This window comes from Parasteatoda tepidariorum, chromosome 10 (assembly GCF_982258835.1).
Source record: "Parasteatoda tepidariorum strain Cologne lab strain chromosome 10, Ptep-v5.0, whole genome shotgun sequence".
Taxonomy (NCBI): domain Eukaryota; kingdom Metazoa; phylum Arthropoda; class Arachnida; order Araneae; family Theridiidae; genus Parasteatoda; species Parasteatoda tepidariorum.
The window spans coordinates 10,512,818-10,536,861 of NC_141764.1; the positions used below are offsets into that span (position 1 = coordinate 10,512,818).

The 24,044-nt window shown below is 32.9% G+C and overlaps 1 long non-coding RNA gene across 1 annotated transcript; it reads left to right on the forward strand.

Annotated features, from left to right (window-relative positions):
- The first annotated feature begins 4,627 nt into the window (after positions 1-4,627).
- Positions 4,628-5,645, forward strand: LOC147802146 (uncharacterized). Its single transcript, XR_015429866.1, has 2 exons — positions 4,628-5,077; positions 5,480-5,645. It is a non-coding gene; the product is annotated as an uncharacterized LOC147802146 (long non-coding RNA).
- Positions 5,646-24,044: the final 18,399 nt, after the last annotated feature.

Sequence of the window (24,044 nt, forward strand, 5' to 3'; positions counted from 1 at the left end):
AATATTTATTATCCCGAGTTGACCCGGGTACGTATATATTGCAAATATTTATTATCCCGAGTTGACCCGGGTACGTATATATTGCAAATATTTATTATCCCGAGTTGACCCGGGTACGTATATATTGCAAATATTTATTATCCCGAGTTGACCCGGGTACGTATATATTGCAAATATTTATTATCCCGAGTTGACCCGGGTACGTATATATTTCAAATATTTATTATCCCGAGTTGACCCGGGTACGTATATATTGCAAATATTTAGTATCCCGAGTTGACCCGGGTACGTATATATTGCAAATATTTATTATCCCGAGTTGACCCGGGTACGTATATATTGCAAATATTTATTATCCCGAGTTGACCCGGGTACGTATATATTGCAAATATTTATTTTCCCGAGTTGACCCGGGTACGTATATATTGCAAATATTTATTATCCCGAGTTGACCCGGGTACGTATATATTGCAAATATTTATTATCCCGAGTTGACCCGGGTACGTATATATTGCAAATATTTATTATCCCGAGTTGACCCGGGTACGTATATATTGCAAATATTTATTATCCCGAGTTGACCCGGGTACGTATATATTGCAAATATTTATTTTCCCGAGTTGACCCGGGTACGTATATATTGCAAATATTTATTATCCCGAGTTGACCCGGGTACGTATATATTGCAAATATTTATTATCCCGAGTTGACCCGGGTACGTATATATTGCAAATATTTATTATCCCGAGTTGACCCGGGTACGTATATATTGCAAATATTTATTATCCCGAGTTAACTCGGGTACGTATATATTGCAAATATTTATTATCCCGAGTTAACTCGGGTACGTATATATTGCAAATATTTATTTTCCCGAGTTAACTCGGGTACGTATATATTGCAAATATTTATTATCCCGAGTTGACCCGGGTACGTATATATTGCAAATATTTATTATCCCGAGTTGACCCGGGTACGTATATATTGCAAATATTTATTATCCCGAGTTAACTCGGGTACGTATATATTGCAAATATTTATTTTCCCGAGTTAACTCGGGTACGTATATATTGCAAATATTTATTATCCCAAGAAAACTCGGGCATTGCAGAATTTGTCGGTACGCTTTGTTTTCCAAAAGTAAAAAAAAAAAAATCTGCTGTGATCAAAAGTTTGTTAGGGAGATTTGCTGATAGATTGTGGGACTGCAAACGTGTTTTGTGCAATTGTTTATACGATGGTTGATGACATTACATAGAAGAAAAAGGGTAAAACAAATGGGGCATCACTTCACTGGCTGTTGTAAAGTATCAATTTGTGTTGTCACTTTTAAAAACTATTATACAAAGACTACTATTTAATTTTCTTCACTTTCCCGAGATACCTCGAGATAGCAAACTAATAGTAAATTAAATATTTTTTTACAAATAAATAAAAATAAAATTTTAATTTAAAACTTGTTTATTATGTTTTATTTCAGTTCCTTGTATTTATTAATGAAATAAAAAAATATGTCGATTTTATGCATTTGTTTCAACAAATATTGATAAGGGAAGCGGTTAATATATATATATATATAGAATCCTTGTCAGAAATGAAGACAAAAAAAGTCGTAAATTAATGTTTAACACCGTCAAAAATATAACGATATTTATTGAAGAAGATGGGACTAAAATCTTCTTAGCGTGTATAACATAGCTTCCCAGCTTATTTTGGGTCACCGTCCTCTTCACAAGTGAAAAACTTTTCAGCTCCCGCGTATAGAAAAATAAAAATATTTAAATATGAAGTTATAAACATTTTAGTCCCATATTAAGTCGTTTAACATTTTTGTTTTGATGCTCTTCTGAAACCTTTCTTTCAAATAATTGAAAATATATTTTATAGCTAATGCATTTAAATTATAAACGTTTTTTTTGTTGCTAATTTTAGTAAAAATAACTCATATGCAGGTAGGTAGGTACTTTATTGACGTCGCATTAGAGCTACACAATGGGCTATTGGCGACGGTCTGGGAAACATCCCTGAGGATGCTCCGAAGACAAACCATCGCAATTTTGATCCGCTGCAGAAGGGATGGCTCCCCTGCTTTGGTAGGCCAACGGCCTGCGCACGAAGTCGAGCACTATATGGTAGAATAGCTTAACGCGGGCCGATACGGCGCATCCTTGGTCCCTACGCAGGCTGATCAAAGTGGTTACCCACTCGCACACTGACAGCAGCCAGTGATGCTTAACATTGGAGTTCTATCATAAGTAAATAATTCAAGTGTTTTTGCGCAAAAATAAATTCAGCGGAATCATTTTGAAATTTAAATTAAATACTTAATTAAATATTTTTCTTATATTTTAATTTATTAAAATTTTGAAAAATTTTATCAGAGCTGCGGTAGATAGAGCGTTCACCTCTCAATGAGACGCCCTAGTATGGAAACCCAGAGGTGATGGGTGATTCGAATTCCGGTCCCGACTCGCACCGAACACAGTGCACTCGTAGGATATCCTCAGTGGTTGATGGATCAAGGGTTAGTATACCTCAGTCTTCGGGCTAACGGTGAGATGTTTTCGTCGTTTTCCTCTCACTATAACGCAAATGCGAGTTAGTTTTATCAAAAAGACCTCCGCGAAAGCTAGTTTGTCCCAATGCTTGATCTATGAGTTTTCTTATCTTCTGGGTGGGTACAAAATTACAAGGCTACGTAGTTGAACATAGATAGTCGTTAAGTCAGAATTGCGTCTACTAATATAATAAAAATGTTATTAGGTAGACCTACAATCCACCGCCTGTTTTTTTTTATTAGTACTACTATGAGTGAAATATTTCTAAAAATCTAATCACATATACTTTATGAGGTAATAAAAAATGTGAGGAAAAGTATATTTGGGAACATCCCTTTGAATTATCACACAAAGAAGGAAAAAACACATAAATTATACAAAGAAACAATCTTACCAATACATACAAGAATTCTTTATAAAAAGTGTTAAAAACAAACAAATATTTGCATACTTTATAGTTTTTTAGTAGCAAATTTCTAAATTTGAAAAATAGTCTATTTAATTAAGATAAAGAATAGATCGATCTTCCAAATTTTCCGAAAATCCATAACATCTCTTAATCACCCACAATCTTATTAGGTCCGAGCATATGGGCTTCACCGCCTACTGCGATAATCCCCCCCCCCCTGTCTGGAAACTATGACATAGAAAAAAAGAGAGGAATTGAAAGGCCATTATAAAAAGAAACAATACAATTTTTTCAACAATCTGACTGATTTGGATGTTTTTCATCTTACCTTCCAATATCCATTTAAAGAACTTCCTTCTGGCTAATTAACAAAATCTATTTTGGCCCATTATGTGCCCCCTAAGTAGTGAACTAAAATTTCCTTTGCTACGATTGTTTGGTATATAAAACTCTAATTTCTGGCAGAGTTTGAAAATTATAATTTAATATTAAAGGGAGTTACGGAGTGAATCGCGTACGAAGCTCCGGAGTCGAAATTTATCCGTTTTTCAGCTATTATTCCCTTTTTCCCAAAGAAAAATAATTATTTTTATATATATAACACTTTATTCACGTTGAAATATCGAAAAATAAATTTTAAGAAATAAAATAAAGTAAATAGAAAAAAAAATTTTTAAACATTATCCGAATCCAGGACCGAAACCCTGAACACCGAGTCAAAAACTTCTTTACCCATGGCTCTAACAACCACACCACGATTCACACGTTGCTTTCACGAATATATAGCTTAAAGAACTTTTTCCGGTTAATTAACAAAATCTATTTTGGCCCATTGTGTGCCCCCTAATCAGTGTTTAAAAATTCCCTTTTTTACGATTGTTTGGTACATAAAACACTAATTTCTGGCAGAGTTTGAAAATTATAAGCTAATATTAAAGGGAGTTACGGAGTGAGTCGTGTGCGTAGCTCCGGAGTTGAAATTTATCCATTTTTCAGCTATTATTCCCTCTTTGCCAAAGAAAAATAATTATTTTTATATATATAGCACTTTATTCACGTTGAAATATCGAAAAATAAATTTTAAGAAATAAAATAGAATAAATAGAAAAAAAAATTAAAATTTAACCAGTGCCCAGGACCGAACCCCTCACCATCGAGTCTAGAATCTGCTTTGCCCATGGCGCAAACAACCACACCACGCCTCACACGTTGCTTTCGCGAATATATAGCTTAACGAACTTTTTTCCGGATAATTAACAAAATCTATTTTGGCCCATTGTGTGCCCCCTAATTAGTGTATAAAAATTCCCTTTGGTACGATTGTTTTGTATATAAAACTCTAATTTCTGGCAGAGTTTGAAAATTAAAAGTTAATATTAAAGGGAGTTACGGAGTGAGTCGTATGCGTAGCTCCGGAGTTGAAATTTATCCGTTTTTTGGTTATTATTCGCTCTTTCCCGAAAGAAAAATAGTTATTTTTATTTCTAGAAGACTTTATTCATGTTGAAGTGTCGAAAAATAAATTTAAAAAAATAAAATAAAATAAGTAGAAGAAAAAAATTATTAAAATTTAACTAGGGCCTGGACCGGACCCCTCCCCATCGAGTCTACAATCCTCTTTACCCATGGTGCTACCAACAACACCGCGCCTGGCCAATACCTCCTAGAGAGGAATCAAGCCCCACAACGGGTTACTATAGGCGATGATGACGTAGTAGAGTTAGGCCCAGAGGGAAACCAGTCAGGGTAGCTATTTTTACGAAAAACTCCGAATCTGATCAAACGAGCCATTGGCGATATTCTGAAGTATTATAACCTGTGTCGGCATTCAGCCAATTGGCGAATATTTTTGATTTGAATTTGTAAACAGCCGTCGGTGTTCTGATGTCAACGTTCTTCGTAAAATTTATATTTATTCTACAAATGTTATAAATGTCAGCATTAATTTAACTCTTAGTGTTATGAATAATTGCATATGAGTGCTGTGTACCAAACTGCAGAGGATTTTACAAAGTTGATGGTACAAAAGTATGAGATTTTGGATTTCCCAATACGTAAGAAATGGCTTGCCGCCATGCCAAGAGATTTTGAAGTTGCAAAGAATTCTAAAGTGAGTAATATTTGTTTTTATTTTTAAAAATTTAATTGTGCTTCTTTATTATATTTTTACTAAGAGTAAATTATTTTAAATTGTGGATAAATTATTTATAATAATTAAGTTGTTCTTATCAATCATATCGCAAACTATTGTAATATATAGTTATTTTTATAGAGTTTTATTTTATAAAAATATTAATAATTTTAGTATTTTATTAAATTTTTGCTCAAACTTTAAACATTTTGTTTGACCATAATATATTGTAACTGCTTAAAGCAAAATTTTTTTTTATTTGATTATGAACTTTAAATCTATTAATTTTTCTACAAAAGTCTATTAATTTTTCATACATGAATATAGTATGTACTATTTATTTTAAATGCACATATAAATATTGTATTCATTTTGTTATAGGTATGTGAGATGCATTTCAAGGAAAATGACATTAGAAAAGAGATGTTAAATGACATTAGAATTATTTTTAAATGTTACTGAAAGTTAAACATATTTCAGTAAAATTTATGTTTACATTTTATTTATCATTTTTTGAATTTGCTATTTAATAAAATATTTATTATCTAAGGTTGCTTACTTTATTTTAGTTTATCAGTGTGACGGGTAAAAATTATACTTTTTTAAATGTTACTGAAAGTTTAACATATTTCAGTAAATACATTTTATTTATCATTTTTTGAATTTGCTACTTAATAAAATATTTGTTATCTAAGGTTGCTTACTTTATTTTAGTTTATCAGTGTGATGGGTCAAAATTATATTTTTTTAAATGTTGCTGAATGTTTAACATATTTCAGTAAAATTTGTGTTTACATTTTATTTATAATTTTGTGAATTTGCTACTTAATAAAATATTTGTTATCTAAGGTTGCTTACTTTATTTTAGTTTATCAGTGTGACGGGTAAAAATTATACTTTTTTAAATGTTACTAAAAGTTTAACATATTTCAGAAAATACATTTTATTTATCATTTTTTGAATTTGCTACTTAATAAAATATTTGTTATCTAAGGTTGCTTACTTTTTTTTAGTTTATCAGCGTGATGGGTAAAAATTATACTTTTTTAAATGTTACTGAAAGTTTCAGTAAAATTTGTGTTTACATTTTATTTATCATTTTTTTGAATTTTTGCTATTTAATAAAATATTTGTTATCTAAAGTTGCTTACTTTATTTTAGTTTATCAGTGTGATGGGTAAAAATTATACTTTTTTAAATGTTACTGAAAGTTTTAACATATTTCAGTGAAATTTGTGTTTACATTTTATTTATCGTTTTTTGAATTTGCTATTTAATAAAATATTTGTTATCTAAGGTTGCTTACTTTAATTTTAGTTTATCACTTCTAACAATCACACTTCCACAGGGAAAAAAAATACAAATTATAATCATGCTTTTGATATGTTTTTTTTTCTACCTAAACCTTGTTTGAAGACTGCATTTGATTTTCTAAATTTTTTTAAGCTCATTTTATGCCATTGTTTATAAACAATTTCTATTTTATTTCGTATGCTCTAGTTCTAATAACATGCAAAACATAATCATTAAAATCCAAAATAAACATCTACTAAAAATGTAAGTATCATATTATAAAAATTAGACCCCTTTCTTAGTTTTATGTCAAAACTATAATAATAATAAATGTGTAAAATCCCTTTAAAAATATATTTCTTTGTTTTTAATCCATACATTTTATAACAATAAGTTAGATAAAATTTTCCAATTTATAAAATAAAACTGATATTTAATGCTTAAAAAAATTTTTTTTTCATTCACACAGCAGTTATTTTTTTTGGAATTGATTTATTGTTAATCATTTCTGAAAACAAATAAATATATTAGGCATTTTTACACAATTTAAAAACATTTAATCTAGACAAAAAAAATAATAATAATAATTTGTAAAGGTAAAAAATTAGTAGAAGAGTAACAAAAAAGTGTCGAGAAACAGAAGGAAAAAAAACCCGTCATCGTCAGAAGTGATCAACAAATCTGGGCCTAACTGTATGAGTCATCGTTTTGCGTCCTTCGGCTTTCTTCCATCTAGGAGGTATTGGCCTGGCACGTTGCTTTCACGAATGTATAGCTTATAGAACTTTTTTCCGGTTAATTAGCAAAATCTATTTTGGCCCATTGTGTGCCCCCTAATTAGTGTATAAAACTTCCCTTTTCTACGATTGTTTGGTATATAAAACACTAATTTCTGGCAGAGTTTGAAAATTATAAGTTAATAATAAAGGGAGTTACGGAGTGAGTCGTGTGCGTAGCTCCGGAGTTGAAATTTATCCGTTTTTTGGTTATTATTCGCTCTTTCCCAAAAGAAGAATAGTTATTTTTATTTCTAGAAGACTTTATTCATGTTGAAGTGTCGAAAAATAAATTTTAAAAAATAAAATAAAATAAGTAGAAGAAAAGAATTATTAAAATTTAACTAATGCCCAGGACCGAACCCCTCCCCATCGAGTCTACAATCCTCTTTACCCATGGTGCTACCAACCACACCGCGCCTCGCACGTTGCTTTCACGAATGTATAGCTTAAAGAACTTTTTTCCGGTTAATTAACAAAATCTATTTTGGTACATTGTGAGCCCCCTAATTAGTGTATAAATATTCCCTTTGGTACGATTGTTTGGTATATAAAACTCAAATTTCTGGCAGAGTTTGAAAATTATAAGTTAATAATAAAGGGAGTTACGGAGTGAGTCGTGTGCGTAGCTCCGGAGTTGAAATTTATCCGTTTTTTGGTTATTATTCGCTCTTTCCCAAAAGAAGAATAGTTATTTTTATTTCTAGAAGACTTTATTCACGTTGAAGTGTCGAAAAATAAATTTTAAAAAATAAAATAAAATAAGTAGAAGAAAAAAATTATTAAAATTTAACGAGTGCCCAGGACCGAACCCCTCCCCATCGAGTCTACAATCCTCTTTACCCGTGGTGCTACCAACCACACCGCGCCTCCCACGTTGCTTTCACCAATGTATAGCTTAAAGAACTTTTTTCCGGTTAATTAACAAAATCTATTTTGGTCCATTGTGAGCCCCCTAATTAGTGTATAAATATTCCCTTAGGTACGATTGTTTGGTATATAAAACTCTAATTTCTGGCAGAGTTTGAAAATTATAAGTTAATAATGAAGGGAGTTACGGAGTGAGTCGTGTGCGTAGCTCCGGAAGTGAAATTTATCCGTTTTTTGGTTATTATTCGCTCTTTCCCAAAAGAAGAATAGTTATTTTTATTTCTAGAAGACTTTATTCATGTTGAAGTGTCGAAAAAATAAATTTAAAAAAATAAAATAAAATAAGTAGAAGAAAAAAATTATTAAAATTTAACTAGTGCCCAGGACCGAACCCCTCCCCATCGAGTCTACAATCCTCTTTACCCATGGTGCTACCAACCACACCGCGCCTCGCACGTTGCTTTCACGAATGTATAGCTTAAAGAACTTTTTTTCGGTTAATTAACAAAATCTATTTTGGCCCATTGTGAGCCCCCTAATTAGCGTATAAATATTCCCTTTGGTACGATTGTTTGGTATATAAAACTCTAATTTCTGGCAGAGTTTGAAAATTATAAGTTAATAATAAAGGGAGTTACGGAGTGAGTCGTGTGCGTAGCTCCGGATGTGAAATTTATCCGTTTTTTGGTTATTATTCGCACTTTCACAAAAGAAGAATAGTTATTTTTATTTCTAGAAGACTTTATTCATGTTGAAGTGTCGAAAAATGAATTTAAAAAAATAAAATAAAATAAGTAGAAGAAAAAATTTATCAAAATTTAACTAGTGCCCAGGACCGAACCCCTCCCCATCGAGTCTACAATCCTCTTTACCCATGGTGCTACCAACCACACCGCGCCTCGCACGTTGCTTTCACGAATGTATAGCTTAAAGAACTTTTTTTCGGTTAACTAACAAAATCTATTTTGGCCCATTGTGAGCCCCCTAATTAGTGTATAAATATTCCCTTCGGTACGATTGTTTGGTATATAAAACTCTAATTTCTGGCAGAGTTTGAAAATTATAAATTAATAATAAAGGGAGTTACGGAGTGAGTCGTGTGCGTAGCTCCGGAGTTGAAATTTATCCGTTTTTTGGTTATTATTCGCTCTTTCCCAAAAGAAGAATAGTTATTTTTATTTCTAGAAGACTTTATTCATGTTGAAGTGTCGAAAAATAAATTTAAAAAAATAAAATAAAATAAGTAGAAGAAAAAAATTATTAAAATTTAACTAGTGCCCAGGACCGAACCCCTCCCCATCGAGTCTACAATCCTCTTTACCCATGGTGCTACCAACCACACCGCGCCTCGCACGTTGCTTTCACGAATGTATAGCTTAAAGAACTTTTTTCCAGTTAATTAACAAAATCTATTTTGGCCCATTGTGAGCCCCCTAATTAGTGTATAAATATTCCTTTGGTACGATTGTTTGGTATATAAAACTCTAATTTCTGGCAGAGTTTGAAAATTATAAGTTAATAATAAAGGGAGTTACGGAGTGAGTCGTGTGCGTAGCTCCGGAGTTGAAATTTATACGTTTTTTGGTTATTATTCGCTCTTTCCCAAAAGAAGAATAGTTATTTTTATTTCTAGAAGACTTTATTCATGTTGAAGTGTCGAAATATAAATTTAAAAAAATAAAATAAAATAAGTAGAAGAAAAAAATTATTAAAATTTAACTAGTGCCCAGGACCGAACCCCTCCCCATCGAGTCTACAATCCTCTTTACCCATGGTGCTACCAACCACACCGCGCCTCGCACGTTGCTTTCACGAATGTATAGCTTAAAGAACTTTTTTCCGGTTAATTAACAAAATCTATTTTGGCCCATTGTGAGCCCCTAATTAGTGTATAAATATTCCCTTTGGTACGATTGTTTGGTATATAAAACTCTAATTTCTGGCAGAGTTTGAAAATTATAAGTTAATAATAAAATGAGTTACGGAGTGAGTCGTGTGCGTAGCTCCAGAGTTGAAATTTATCCGTTTTTTGGTTATTATTCTCTCTTTCCCAAAAGAAGAATAGTTATTTTTATTTCTAGAAGACTTTATTCATGTTGAAGTGTCGAAAAATAAATTTAAAAGAATAAAATAAATTAAGTAGAAGAAAAAAATTATTAAAATTTAACTAGTGCCCAGGACCGAACCCCTCCCCATCGAGTCTACAATCCTCTTTACCCATGGTGCTACCAACCACACCGCGCCACGCACGTTGCTTTCACGAATGTATAGCTTAAAGAACTTTTTTCCGGTTAATTAACAAAATCTATTTTGGCCCATTGTGAGCCCCCTAATTAGTGTATAAATATTCCTTGGGTACGATTGTTTGGTATATAAAACTCTAATTTCTGGCAGAGTTTGAAAATTATAAGTTAATAATAAAGGGAGTTACGGAGTGAGTCGTGTGCGTAGCTCCAGAGTTGAAATTTATACGTTTTTTGGTTATTATTCGCTCTTTCCCAAAAGAAGAATAGTTATTTTTATTTCTAGAAGACTTTATTCATGTTGAAGTGTCGAAAAATAAATTTAAAAAAAAAATAAAATAAGTTGAAGAAAAAAATTATTAAAATTTAACTAGTGCCCTGGACCGAACCCCTCCCCATCGAGTCTACAATCCTCTTTACCCATGGTGCTACCAACCACACCGCGCCTCGCACGTTGCTTTTACGAATGTATAGCTTAAAGAACTTTTTTCCAGTTAATTAACAAAATCTATTTTGGCCCATTGTGAGCCCCCTAATTAGTGTATAAATATTCCTTTGGTACGATTGTTTGGTATATAAAACTCTAATTTCTGGCAGAGTTTGAAAATTATAAAATAATAATAAAATGAGTTACGGAGAGAGTCGTGTGCGTAGCTCCAGAGTTGAAATTTATCCGTTTTTTGGTTATTATTCGCTCTTTCCCAAAGGAAGAATAGTTATTTTTATTTCTAGAAGACTTTATTCATGTTGAAGTGTCGAAAAATAAATTTAAAAAAAAAATAAAATAAGTAAAGAAAAAAATTATTAAAATTTAACTAGTGCCCAGGACCGAACCCCTCCCCATCGAGTCTACAATCCTCTTTACCCATGGTGCTACCAACCACACCGCGCCACGCACGTTGCTTTCACGAATGTATAGCTTAAAGAACTTTTTTCCGGTTAATTAACAAAATCTATTTTGGCCCATTGTGAGCCCCTAATTAGTGTATAAATATTCCCTTTGGTACGACTGTTTGGTATATAAAACTCTAATTTCTGGCAGAGTTTGAAAATTATAAGTTAATAATAAAATGAGTTACGGAGTGAGTCGTGTGCGTAGCTCCAGAGTTGAAATTTATCCGTTTTTTGGTTATTATTCGCTCTTTCCCAAAAGAAGAATAGTTATTTTTATTTCTAGAAGACTTTATTCATGTTGAAGTGTCGAAAAATAAATTTAAAAAAAAAATAAAATAAGTAAAGAAAAAAATTATTAAAATTTAACTAGTGCCCAGGACCGAACCCCACCCCATCGAGTCTACAATCCTCCTTACCCATGGTGCTACCAACCACACTGCGCCTCGCACGTTGCTTTCATGAATGTATAGCTTAAAGAACTTTTTTCCGGTTAATTAACAAAATCTATTTTGGCCCATTGTGAGCCCCCTAATTCGTGTATAAATATTCCGTTTGGTGCGATTGTTTGGTATATAAAATTCTAATTTCTGGCAGAGTTTGAAAATTATAAGTTAATAATAAAGGGAGTTACGGAGTGAGTCGTGTGCGTAGCTCCGGAGTTGAAATTTATCCGTTTTTTGGTTATTATTCTCTCTTTCCCAAAAGAAGAATAGTTATTTTTATTTCTAGAAGACTTTATTCATGTTGAAGTGTCGAAAAATAAATTTAAAAGAATAAAATAAATTAAGTAGAAGAAAAAAATTATTAAAATTTAACTAGTGCCCAGGACCGAACCCCTCCCCATCGAGTCTACAATCCTCTTTACCCATGGTGCTACCAACCACACCGCGCCACGCACGTTGCTTTCACGAATGTATAGCTTAAAGAACTTTTTTCCGGTTAATTAACAAAATCTATTTTGGCCCATTGTGAGCCCCCTAATTAGTGTATAAATATTCCTTGGGTACGATTGTTTGGTATATAAAACTCTAATTTCTGGCAGAGTTTGAAAATTATAAGTTAATAATAAAGGGAGTTACGGAGTGAGTCGTGTGCGTAGCTCCAGAGTTGAAATTTATACGTTTTTTGGTTATTATTCGCTCTTTCCCAAAAGAAGAATAGTTATTTTTATTTCTAGAAGACTTTATTCATGTTGAAGTGTCGAAAAATAAATTTAAAAAAAAAATAAAATAAGTTGAAGAAAAAAATTATTAAAATTTAACTAGTGCCCTGGACCGAACCCCTCCCCATCGAGTCTACAATCCTCTTTACCCATGGTGCTACCAACCACACCGCGCCTCGCACGTTGCTTTTACGAATGTATAGCTTAAAGAACTTTTTTCCAGTTAATTAACAAAATCTATTTTGGCCCATTGTGAGCCCCCTAATTAGTGTATAAATATTCCTTTGGTACGATTGTTTGGTATATAAAACTCTAATTTCTGGCAGAGTTTGAAAATTATAAAATAATAATAAAATGAGTTACGGAGAGAGTCGTGTGCGTAGCTCCAGAGTTGAAATTTATCCGTTTTTTGGTTATTATTCGCTCTTTCCCAAAGGAAGAATAGTTATTTTTATTTCTAGAAGACTTTATTCATGTTGAAGTGTCGAAAAATAAATTTAAAAAAAAAATAAAATAAGTAAAGAAAAAAATTATTAAAATTTAACTAGTGCCCAGGACCGAACCCCTCCCCATCGAGTCTACAATCCTCTTTACCCATGGTGCTACCAACCACACCGCGCCACGCACGTTGCTTTCACGAATGTATAGCTTAAAGAACTTTTTTCCGGTTAATTAACAAAATCTATTTTGGCCCATTGTGAGCCCCTAATTAGTGTATAAATATTCCCTTTGGTACGACTGTTTGGTATATAAAACTCTAATTTCTGGCAGAGTTTGAAAATTATAAGTTAATAATAAAATGAGTTACGGAGTGAGTCGTGTGCGTAGCTCCAGAGTTGAAATTTATCCGTTTTTTGGTTATTATTCGCTCTTTCCCAAAAGAAGAATAGTTATTTTTATTTCTAGAAGACTTTATTCATGTTGAAGTGTCGAAAAATAAATTTAAAAAAAAATAAAATAAGTAAAGAAAAAAATTATTAAAATTTAACTAGTGCCCAGGACCGAACCCCACCCCATCGAGTCTACAATCCTCCTTACCCATGGTGCTACCAACCACACTGCGCCTCGCACGTTGCTTTCATGAATGTATAGCTTAAAGAACTTTTTTCCGGTTAATTAACAAAATCTATTTTGGCCCATTGTGAGCCCCCTAATTCGTGTATAAATATTCCGTTTGGTGCGATTGTTTGGTATATAAAATTCTAATTTCTGGCAGAGTTTGAAAATTATAAGTTAATAATAAAGGGAGTTACGGAGTGAGTCGTGTGCGTAGCTCCGGAGTTGAAATTTATCCGTTTTTTGGTTATTATTCTCTCTTTCCCAAAAGAAGAATAGTTATTTTTATTTCTAGAAGACTTTATTCATGTTGAAGTGTCGAAAAATAAATTTAAAAGAATAAAATAAATTAAGTAGAAGAAAAAAATTATTAAAATTTAACTAGTGCCCAGGACCGAACCCCTCCCCATCGAGTCTACAATCCTCTTTACCCATGGTGCTACCAACCACACCGCGCCACGCACGTTGCTTTCACGAATGTATAGCTTAAAGAACTTTTTTCCGGTTAATTAACAAAATCTATTTTGGCCCATTGTGAGCCCCTAATTAGTGTATAAATATTCCCTTTGGTACGATTGTTTGGTATATAAAACTCTAATTTCTGGCAGAGTTTGAAAATTATAAGTTAATAATAAAGGGAGTTACGGAGTGAGTCGTGTGCGTAGCTCCGGAGTTGAAATTTATACGTTTTTTGGTTATTATTCGCTCTTTCCCAAAAGAAGAATAGTTATTTTTATTTCTAGAAGACTTTATTCATGTTGAAGTGTCGAAAAATAAATTTAAAAAAAAAATAAAATAAGTAAAGAAAAAAATTATTAAAATTTAACTAGTGCCCAGGACCGAACCCCTCCCCATCGAGTCTACAATCCTCCTTACCCATGGTGCTACCAACCACACTGCGCCTCGCACGTTGCTTTCATGAATGTATAGCTTAAAGAACTTTTTTCCGGTTAATTAACAAAATCTATTTTGGCCCATTGTGAGCCCCCTAATTCGTGTATAAATATTCCGTTTGGTGCGATTGTTTGGTATATAAAATTCTAATTTCCGGCAGAGTTTGAAAATTATAAGTTAATAATAAAGGGAGTTACGGAGTGAGTCGTGTGCGTAGCTCCGGAGTTGAAATTTATCCGTTTTTTGGTTATTATTCTCTCTTTCCCAAAAGAAGAATAGTTATTTTTATTTCTAGAAGACTTTATTCATGTTGAAGTGTCGAAAAATAAATTTAAAAAAAAAATAAAATAAGTAGAAGAAAAAAATTATTAAAATTTAACTAGTGCCCTGGACCGAACCCCTCCCCATCGAGTCTACAATCCTCTTTACCCATGGTGCTACCAACCACACCGCGCCTCGCACGTTGCTTTTACGAATGTATAGCTTAAAGAACTTTTTTCCAGTTAATTAACAAAATCTATTTTGGCCCATTGTCAGCCCCCTAATTTGTGTATAAATATTCCCTTTGGTACGATTTTTTGGTATATAAAACTCTAATTTCTGGCAGAGTTTGAAAATTATAAGTTAATAATAAAGGGAGTTACGGAGTGATTCGTGTGCGTAGCTCCGGAGTTGAAATTTATCCGTTTTTTGGTTATTATTCACTCTTTCCCAAAAGAAGAATAGTTATTTTTATTTCCAGAAGACTTTATTCATGTTGAAGTGTCGAAAAATTAATTTAAAAAAATAAAATAAAATAAGTAGAAGAAAAAAATTATTAAAATTTAACTAGTGCACAGGACCGAACCCCTCCCCATCGAGTCTACAATCCTCTTTACCAATGGTGCTACCAACCACACCGCGCCTCGCACGTTGCTTTCACGAATGTATAGCTTAAAGAACTTTTTTCCGGTTAATTAGCAAAATCTATTTTGGCCCATAGTGAGCTTCCTAATAAGTGCATAAATATTCCCTTTGGTACGATTGTTTGGTATATAAAACTCTAATTTCTGGCAGAGTTTGAAAATTATAAGTTAATAATAAAGGGAGTTACGGAGTGAGTCGTTTGCGTAGCTCCAGAGTTGAAATTTATCCGTATTTTGGTTATTATTCGCTCTTTCCCAAAAGAAGAATAGTTATTTTTATTTCTAGAAGACTTTATTCATATTGAAGTGTCGAAAAATAAATTTAAAAAAAGAAAAGAAAAGAAGTAAAAGAAAAAAATTATTAAAATTTAACTAGTGCCCAGGACCGAACCCCTCCCCATCGAGTCTACAATCCTCTTTACCCATGGTGCTACCAACCACACCCCGCCTCGCACGTTGCTTTCACGAATGTATAGCTTAAAGAAGTTTTTTCCGGTTAATTAACAAAATCTATTTTGGCCCATTGTGAGCCCCCTAATTAGTGTATAAATATTCCCTTTCGTACGATTGTTTGGTATATAAAACTCTAATTTCTGGCAGAGTTTGAAAATTATAAGTTAATAATAAAATGAGTTACGGAGTGAGTCGTGTGCGTAGCTCCAGAGTTGAAATTTATCCGTTTTTTGGTTATTATTCGCTCTTTCCAAAAGAAGAATAGTTATTTTTATTTCTAGAAGACTTTATTCATGTTGAAGTGTCGAAAAATAAATTTAAAAAAAAAATAAAATAAGTTGAAGAAAAAAATTATTAAAATTTAACTAGTGCCCTGGACCGAACCCCCCCCCATCGAGTCTACAATCCTCTTTACCCATGGTGCTACCAACCACACCGCGCCTCGCACGTTGCTTTTACGAATGTATAGCTTAAAGAACTTTTTTCCAGTTAATTAACAAAATCTATTTTGGCCCATTGTGAGCCCCCTAATTAGTGTATAAATATTCCTTTGGTACGATTGTTTGGTATATAAAACTCTAATTTCTGGCAGAGTTTGAAAATTATAAGTTAATAATAAAGGGAGTTACGGAGTGAGTCGTGTGCGTAGCTCCGGAGTTGAAATTTATACGTTTTTTGGTTATTATTCGCTCTTTCCCAAAAGAAGAATAGTTATTTTTATTTCTAGAAGACTTTATTCATGTTGAAGTGTCGAAAAATAAATTTAAGAAAATAAAATAAAATAAGTAGAAGAAAAAAATTATTAAAATTTAACTAGTGCCCAGGACCGAACCCCACCCCATCGAGTCTACAATCCTCTTTACCCATGGTGCTACCAACCACACCGCGCCTCGCACGTTGCTTTCACGAATGTATAGCTTAAAGAACTTTTTTCCGGTTAATTAACAAAATCTATTTTGGCCCATTGTGAGCCCCTAATTAGTGTATAAATATTCCCTTTGGTACGATTGTTTGGTATATAAAACTCTAATTTCTGGCAGAGTTTGAAAATTATAAGTTAATAATAAAATGAGTTACGGAGTGAGTCGTGTGCGTAGCTCCAGAGTTGAAATTTATCCGTTTTTTGGTTATTATTCTCTCTTTCCCAAAAGAAGAATAGTTATTTTTATTTCTAGAAGACTTTATTCATGTTGAAGTGTCGAAAAATAAATTTAAAAAAAAAATAAAATAAGTTGAAGAAAAAAATTATTAAAATTTAACTAGTGCCCTGGACCGAACCCCTCTCCATCGAGTCTACAATCCTCTTTACCCATGGTGCTGAACCAACCACACCGCGCCTCGCACGTTGCTTTTACGAATGTATAGCTTAAAGAACTTTTTTCCAGTTAATTAACAAAATCTATTTTGGCCCATTGTGAGCCCCCTAATTAGTGTATAAATATTCCTTTGGTACGATTGTTTGGTATATAAAACTCTAATTTCTGGCAGAGTTTGAAAATATAAGTTAATAATAAAGGGAGTTACGGAGTGAGTCGTGTGCGTAGCTCCGGAGTTGATATTTATACGTTTTTTGGTTATTATTCGCTCTTTCCCAAAAGAAGAATAGTTATTTTTATTTCTAGAAGACTTTATTCATGTTGAAGTGTCGAAAAATAAATTTAAAAAAATAAAATAAAATAAGTAGAAGAAAAAAATTATTAAAATTTAACTAGTGGCCAGGACCGAACCCCTCCCCATCGAGTCTACAATCCTCTTTACCCATGGTGCTACCAACCACACCGCGCCTCGCACGTTGCTTTCACGAATGTATAGCTTAAAGAACTTTTTCCGGTTAATTAACAAAATCTATTTTGGCCCATTGTGAGCCCCTAATTAGTGTATAATATTCCCTTTGGTACGATTGTTTGGTATATAAAACTCTAATTTCTGGCAGAGTTTGAAAATTATAAGTTAATAATCAAATGAGTTACGGAGTGAGTCGTGTGCGTAGCTCCAGAGTTGAAAATTTATCCGTTTTTTGGTTATTATTCGCTCTTTCCCAAAAGAAGAATAGTTATTTTTATTTCTAGAAGACTTTATTCATGTTGAAGTGTCGAAAAATAAATTTAAAAAAATAAAATAAAATAAGTAGAAGAAAAAAATTATTAAAATTTAACTAGTGCCCAGGACCGTACCCCTCCCCATCGAGTCTACAATCCTCTTTACCCATGGTGCTACCAACCACACCGCGCCTCGCACGTTGCTTTCACGAATGTATAGCTTAAAGAACTTTTTTCCGGTTAATTAACAAAATCTATTTTGGCCCATTGTGAGCCCCCTAATTAGTGTATAAATATTCCCTTTGGTACGATTGCTTGGTATATAAAACTCTAATTTCTGGCAGAGTTTGAAAATTATAAGTTAATAATAAAATGAGTTACGGAGAGAGTCGTGTGCGTAGCTCCAGAGTTGAAATTTATCCGTTTTTTGGTTATTATTCGCTCTTTCCCAAAGGAAGAATAGTTATTTATATTTCTAGAAGACTTTATTCATGTTGAAGTGTCGAAAAATAAATTTAAAAAAAAAATAAAATAAGTAAAGAAAAAAATTATTAAAATTTAACTAGTGCCCAGGACCGAACCCCTCCCCATCGAGTCTACAATCCTCCTTACCCATGGTGCTACCAACCACACCGCGCCTCGCACGTTGCTTTTACGAATGTATAGCTTAAAGAACTTTTTTCCAGTTAATTAACAAAATCTATTTTGGCCCATTGTGAGCCCCCTAATTAGTGTATAAATATTCCTTTGGTACGATTGTTTGGTATATAAAACTCTAATTTCTGGCAGAGTTTGAAAATTATAAGTTAATAATAAAGGGAGTTACGGAGTGAGTCGTGTGCGTAGCTCCGGAGTTGAAATTTATCCGTTTTTTGGTTATTATTCTCTCTTTCCCAAAAGAAGAATAGTTATTTTTATTTCTAGAAGACTTTATTCATGTTGAAGTGTCGAAAAATAAATTTAAAAGAATAAAATAAATTAAGTAGAAGAAAAAAATTATTAAAATTTAACTAGTGCACAGGACCGAACCCCTCCCCATCGAGTCTACAATCCTCTTTACCCATGGTGCTACCAACCACACCGCGCCTCGCACGTTGCTTTCACGAATGTATAGCTTAAAGAACTTTTTTCCGGTTAATTAACAAAATCTATTTTGGCCCATTGTGAGCCCCTAATTAGTGTATAAATATTCCCTTTGGTACGATTGTTTGGTATATAAAACTCTAATTTCTGGCAGAGTTTGAAAATTATAAGTTAATAATAAAATGAGTTACGGAGTGAGTCGTGTGCGTAGCTCCAGAGTTGAAATTTATCCGTTTTTTGGTTATTATTCGCTCTTTCCCAAAAGAAGAATAGTTATTTTTATTTCTAGAAGACTTTATTCATGTTGAAGTGTCGAAAAATAAATTTAAAAAAAAAATAAAATAAGTTGAAGAAAAAAATTATTAAAATTTAACTAGTGCCCTGGACCGAACCCCTCCCCATCGAGTCTACAATCCTCTTTACCCATGGTGCTACCAACCACACCGCGCCTCGCACGTTGCTTTTACGAATGTATAGCTTAAAGAACTTTTTTCCAGTTAATTAACAAAATCTATTTTGGCCCATTGTGAGCCCCCTAATTAGTGTATAAATATTCCTTTGGTACGATTGTTTGGTATATAAAACTCTAATTTCTGGCAGAGTTTGAAAATTATAAGTTAATAATAAAGGGAGTTACGGAGTGAGTCGTGTGCGTAGCTCCGGAGTTGAAATTTATACGTTTTTTGGTTATTATTCGCTCTTTCCCAAAAGAAGAATAGTTATTTTTATTTCTAGAAGACTTTATTCATGTTGAAGTGTCGAAAAATAAATTTAAAAAAATAAAATAAAATAAGTAGAAGAAAAAAATTATTAAAATTTAACTAGTGCCCAGGACCGAACCCCTCCCCATCGAGTCTACAATCCTCTTTACCCATGGTGCTACCAACCACACCGCGCCTCGCACGTTGCTTTCACGAATGTATAGCTTAAAGAACTTTTTTCCGGTTAATTAACAAAATCTATTTTGGCCCATTGTGAGCCCCTAATTAGTGTATAAATATTCCCTTTGGTACGATTGTTTGGTATATAAAACTCTAATTTCTGGCAGAGTTTTAAAATTATAAGTTAATAATAAAATGAGTTACGGAGTGAGTCGTGTGCGTAGCTCCAGAGTTGAAATTTATCCGTTTTTTGGTTATTATTCGCTCTTTCCCAAAAGAAGAATAGTTATTTTTATTTCTAGAAGACTTTATTCATGTTGAAGTGTCGAAAAATAAATTTAAAAAAAAAAAAATAAAATAAGTAGAAGAAAAAAATTATTAAAATTTAACTAGTGCCCTGGGCCGAACCCCTCCCCATCGAGTCTACAATCCTCTTTACCCATGGTGCTACCAACCACACCGCGCCTCGCACGTTGCTTTTACGAATGTATAGCTTAAAGAACTTTTTTCCAGTTAATTAACAAAATCTATTTTGGCCCATTGTGAGCCCCCTAATTAGTGTATAAATATTCCTTTGGTACGATTGTTTGGTATATAAAACTCTAATTTCTGGCAGAGTTTGAAAATTATAAGTTAATAATAAAGGGAGTTACGGAGTGAGTCGTGTGCGTAGCTCCGGAGTTGAAATTTATCCGTTTTTTGGTTATTATTCTCTCTTTCCCAAAAGAAGAATAGTTATTTTTATTTCTAGAAGACTTTATTCATGTTGAAGTGTCGAAAAATAAATTTAAAAAAAAATAAAATAAGTAGAAGAAAAAAATTATTAAAATTTAACTAGTGCCCTGGACCGAACCCCTCCCCATCGAGTCTACAATCCTCTTTACCCATGGTGCTACCAACCACACCGCACCTCGCACGTTGCTTTTACGAATGTATAGCTTAAAGAACTTTTTTCCAGTTAATTAACAAAATCTATTTTGGCCCATTGTCAGCCCCCTAATTTGTGTATAAATATTCCCTTTGGTACGATTTTTTGGTATATAAAACTCTAATTTCTGGCAGAGTTTGAAAATTATAAGTTAATAATAAAGGGAGTTACGGAGTGAGTCGTGTGCGTAGCTCCGGAGTTGAAATTTATCCGTTTTTTGGTTATTATTCACTCTTTCCCAAAAGAAGAATAGTTATTTTTATTTCCAGAAGACTTTATTTATGTTGAAGTGTCGAAAAATTAATTTAAAAAAATAAAATAAAATAAGTAGAAGAAAAAAATTATTAAAATTTAACTAGTGCACAGGACCGAACCCCTCCCCATCGAGTCTACAATCCTCTTTACCCATGGTGCTACCAACCACACCGCGCCTCGCACGTTGCTTTCACGAATGTATAGCTTAAAGAACTTTTTTCCGGTTAATTAACAAAATCTATTTTGGCCCATTGTGAGCCCCTAATTAGTGTATAAATATTCCCTTTGGTACGATTGTTTGGTATATAAAACTCTAATTTCTGGCAGAGTTTGAAAATTATAAGTTAATAATCAAATGAGTTACGGAGTGAGTCGTGTGCGTAGCTCCAGAGTTGAAATTTATCCGTTTTTTGGTTATTATTCGCTCTTTCCCAAAAGAAGAATAGTTATTTTTATTTCTAGAAGACTTTATTCATGTTGAAGTGTCGAAAAATAAATTTAAAAAAATAAAATAAAATAAGTAGAAGAAAAAAATTATTAAAATTTAACTAGTGCCCAGGACCGAACCCCTCCCCATCGAGTCTACAATCCTCTTTACCCATGGTGCTACCAATCACACCGCGCCTCGCACGTTGCTTTCACGAATGTATAGCTTAAAGAACTTTTTTCCGGTTAATTAACAAAATCTATTTTGGCCCATTGTGAGCCCCCTAATTAGTGTATAAATATTCCCTTTGGTACGATTGCTTGGTATATAAAACTCTAATTTCTGGCAGAGTTTGAAAATTATAAGTTAATAATAAAATGAGTTACGGAGAGAGTCGTGTGCGTAGCTCCAGAGTTGAAATTTATCCGTTTTTTGGTTATTATTCGCTCTTTCCCAAAGGAAGAATAGTTATTTATATTTCTAGAAGACTTTATTCATGTTGAAGTGTCGAAAAATAAATTTAAAAAAAAAATAAAATAAGTGAAGAAAAAAATTATTAAAATTTAACTAGTGCCCAGGACCAAACCCCTCCCCATCGAGTCTACAATCCTCCTTACCCATGGTGCTACCAACCACACTGCGCCTCGCACGTTGCTTTCATGAATGTATAGCTTAAAGAACTTTTTTCCGGTTAATTAACAAAATCTATTTTGGCCCATTGTGAGCCCCCTAATTCGTGTATAAATATTCCGTTTGGTGCGATTGTTTGGTATATAAAATTCTAATTTCTGGCAGAGTTTGAAAATTATAAGTTAATAATAAAGGGAGTTACGGAGTGAGTCGTGTGCGTAGCTCCGGAGTTGAAATTTATCCGTTTTTTGGTTATTATTCTCTCTTTCCCAAAAGAAGAATAGTTATTTTTATTTCTAGAAGACTTTATTCATGTTGAAGTGTCGAAAAATAAATTTAAAAGAATAAAATAAATTAAGTAGAAGAAAAAAATTATTAAAATTTAACTAGTGCCCAGGACCGAACCCCTCCCCATCGAGTCTACAATCCTCTTTACCCATGGTGCTACCAACCACACCGCGCCTCGCACGTTGCTTTCACGAATGTATAGCTTAAAGAACTTTTTTCCGGTTAATTAACAAAATCTATTTTGGCCCATTGTGAGCCCCTAATTAGTGTATAAATATTCCCTTTGGTACGATTGTTTGGTATATAAAACTCTAATTTCTGGCAGAGTTTGAAAATTATAAGTTAATAATCAAATGAGTTACGGAGTGAGTCGTGTGCGTAGCTCCAGAGTTGAAATTTATCCGTTTTTTGGTTATTATTCGCTCTTTCCCAAAAGAAGAATAGTTATTTTTATGTCTAGAAGACTTTATTCATGTTGAAGTGTCGAAAAATAAATTTAAAAAAATAAAATAAAATAAGTAGAAGAAAAAAATTATTAAAATTTAACTAGTGCCCAGGACCGAACCCCTCCCCATCGAGTCTACAATCCTCTTTACCCATGGTGCTACCAATCACACCGCGCCTCGCACGTTGCTTTCACGAATGTATAGCTTAAAGAACTTTTTTCCGGTTAATTAACAAAATCTATTTTGGCCCATTGTGAGCCCCCTAATTAGTGTATAAATATTCCCTTTGGTACGATTGCTTGGTATATAAAACTCTAATTTCTGGCAGAGTTTGAAAATTATAAGTTAATAATAAAATGAGTTACGGAGAGAGTCGTGTGCGTAGCTCCAGAGTTGAAATTTATCCGTTTTTTGGTTATTATTCGCTCTTTCCCAAAGGAAGAATAGTTATTTATATTTCTAGAAGACTTTATTCATGTTGAAGTGTCGAAAAATAAATTTAAAAAAAAAATAAAATAAGTAAAGAAAAAAATTATTAAAATTTAACTAGTGCCCAGGACCGAACCCCTCCCCATCGAGTCTACAATCCTCCTTACCCATGGTGCTACCAACCACACTGCGCCTCGCACGTTGCTTTCATGAATGTATAGCTTAAAGAACTTTTTTCCGGTTAATTAACAAAATCTATTTTGGCCCATTGTGAGCCCCTAATTAGTGTATAAATATTCCCTTTGGTACGATTGTTTGGTATATAAAACTCTAATTTCTGGCAGAGTTTGAAAATTATAAGTTAATAATAAAATGAGTTACGGAGTGAGTCGTGTGCGTAGCTCCAGAGTTGAAATTTATCCGTTTTTTGGTTATTATTCGCTCTTTCCCAAAAGAAGAATAGTTATTTTTATTTCTAGAAGACTTTATTCATGTTGAAGTGTCGAAAAATAAATTTAAAAAAAAAATAAAATAAGTAGAAGAAAAAAATTATTAAAATTTAACTAGTGCCCTGGACCGAACCCCTCCCCATCGAGTCTACAATCCTCTTTACCCATGGTGCTACCAACCACACCGCGCCTCGCACGTTGCTTTTACGAATGTATAGCTTAAAGAACTTTTTTCCAGTTAATTAACAAAATCTATTTTGGCCCATTGTGAGCCCCCTAATTAGTGTATAAATATTCCTTTGGTACGATTGTTTGGTATATAAAACTCTAATTTCTGGCAGAGTTTGAAAATTATAAGTTAATAATAAAGGGAGTTACGGAGTGAGTCGTGTGCGTAGCTCCGGAGTTGAAATTTATCCGTTTTTTGGTTATTATTCTCTCTTTCCCAAAAGAAGAATAGTTATTTTTATTTCTAGAAGACTTTATTCATGTTGAAGTGTCGAAAAATAAATTTAAAAAAAAATAAAATAAGTAGAAGAAAAAAA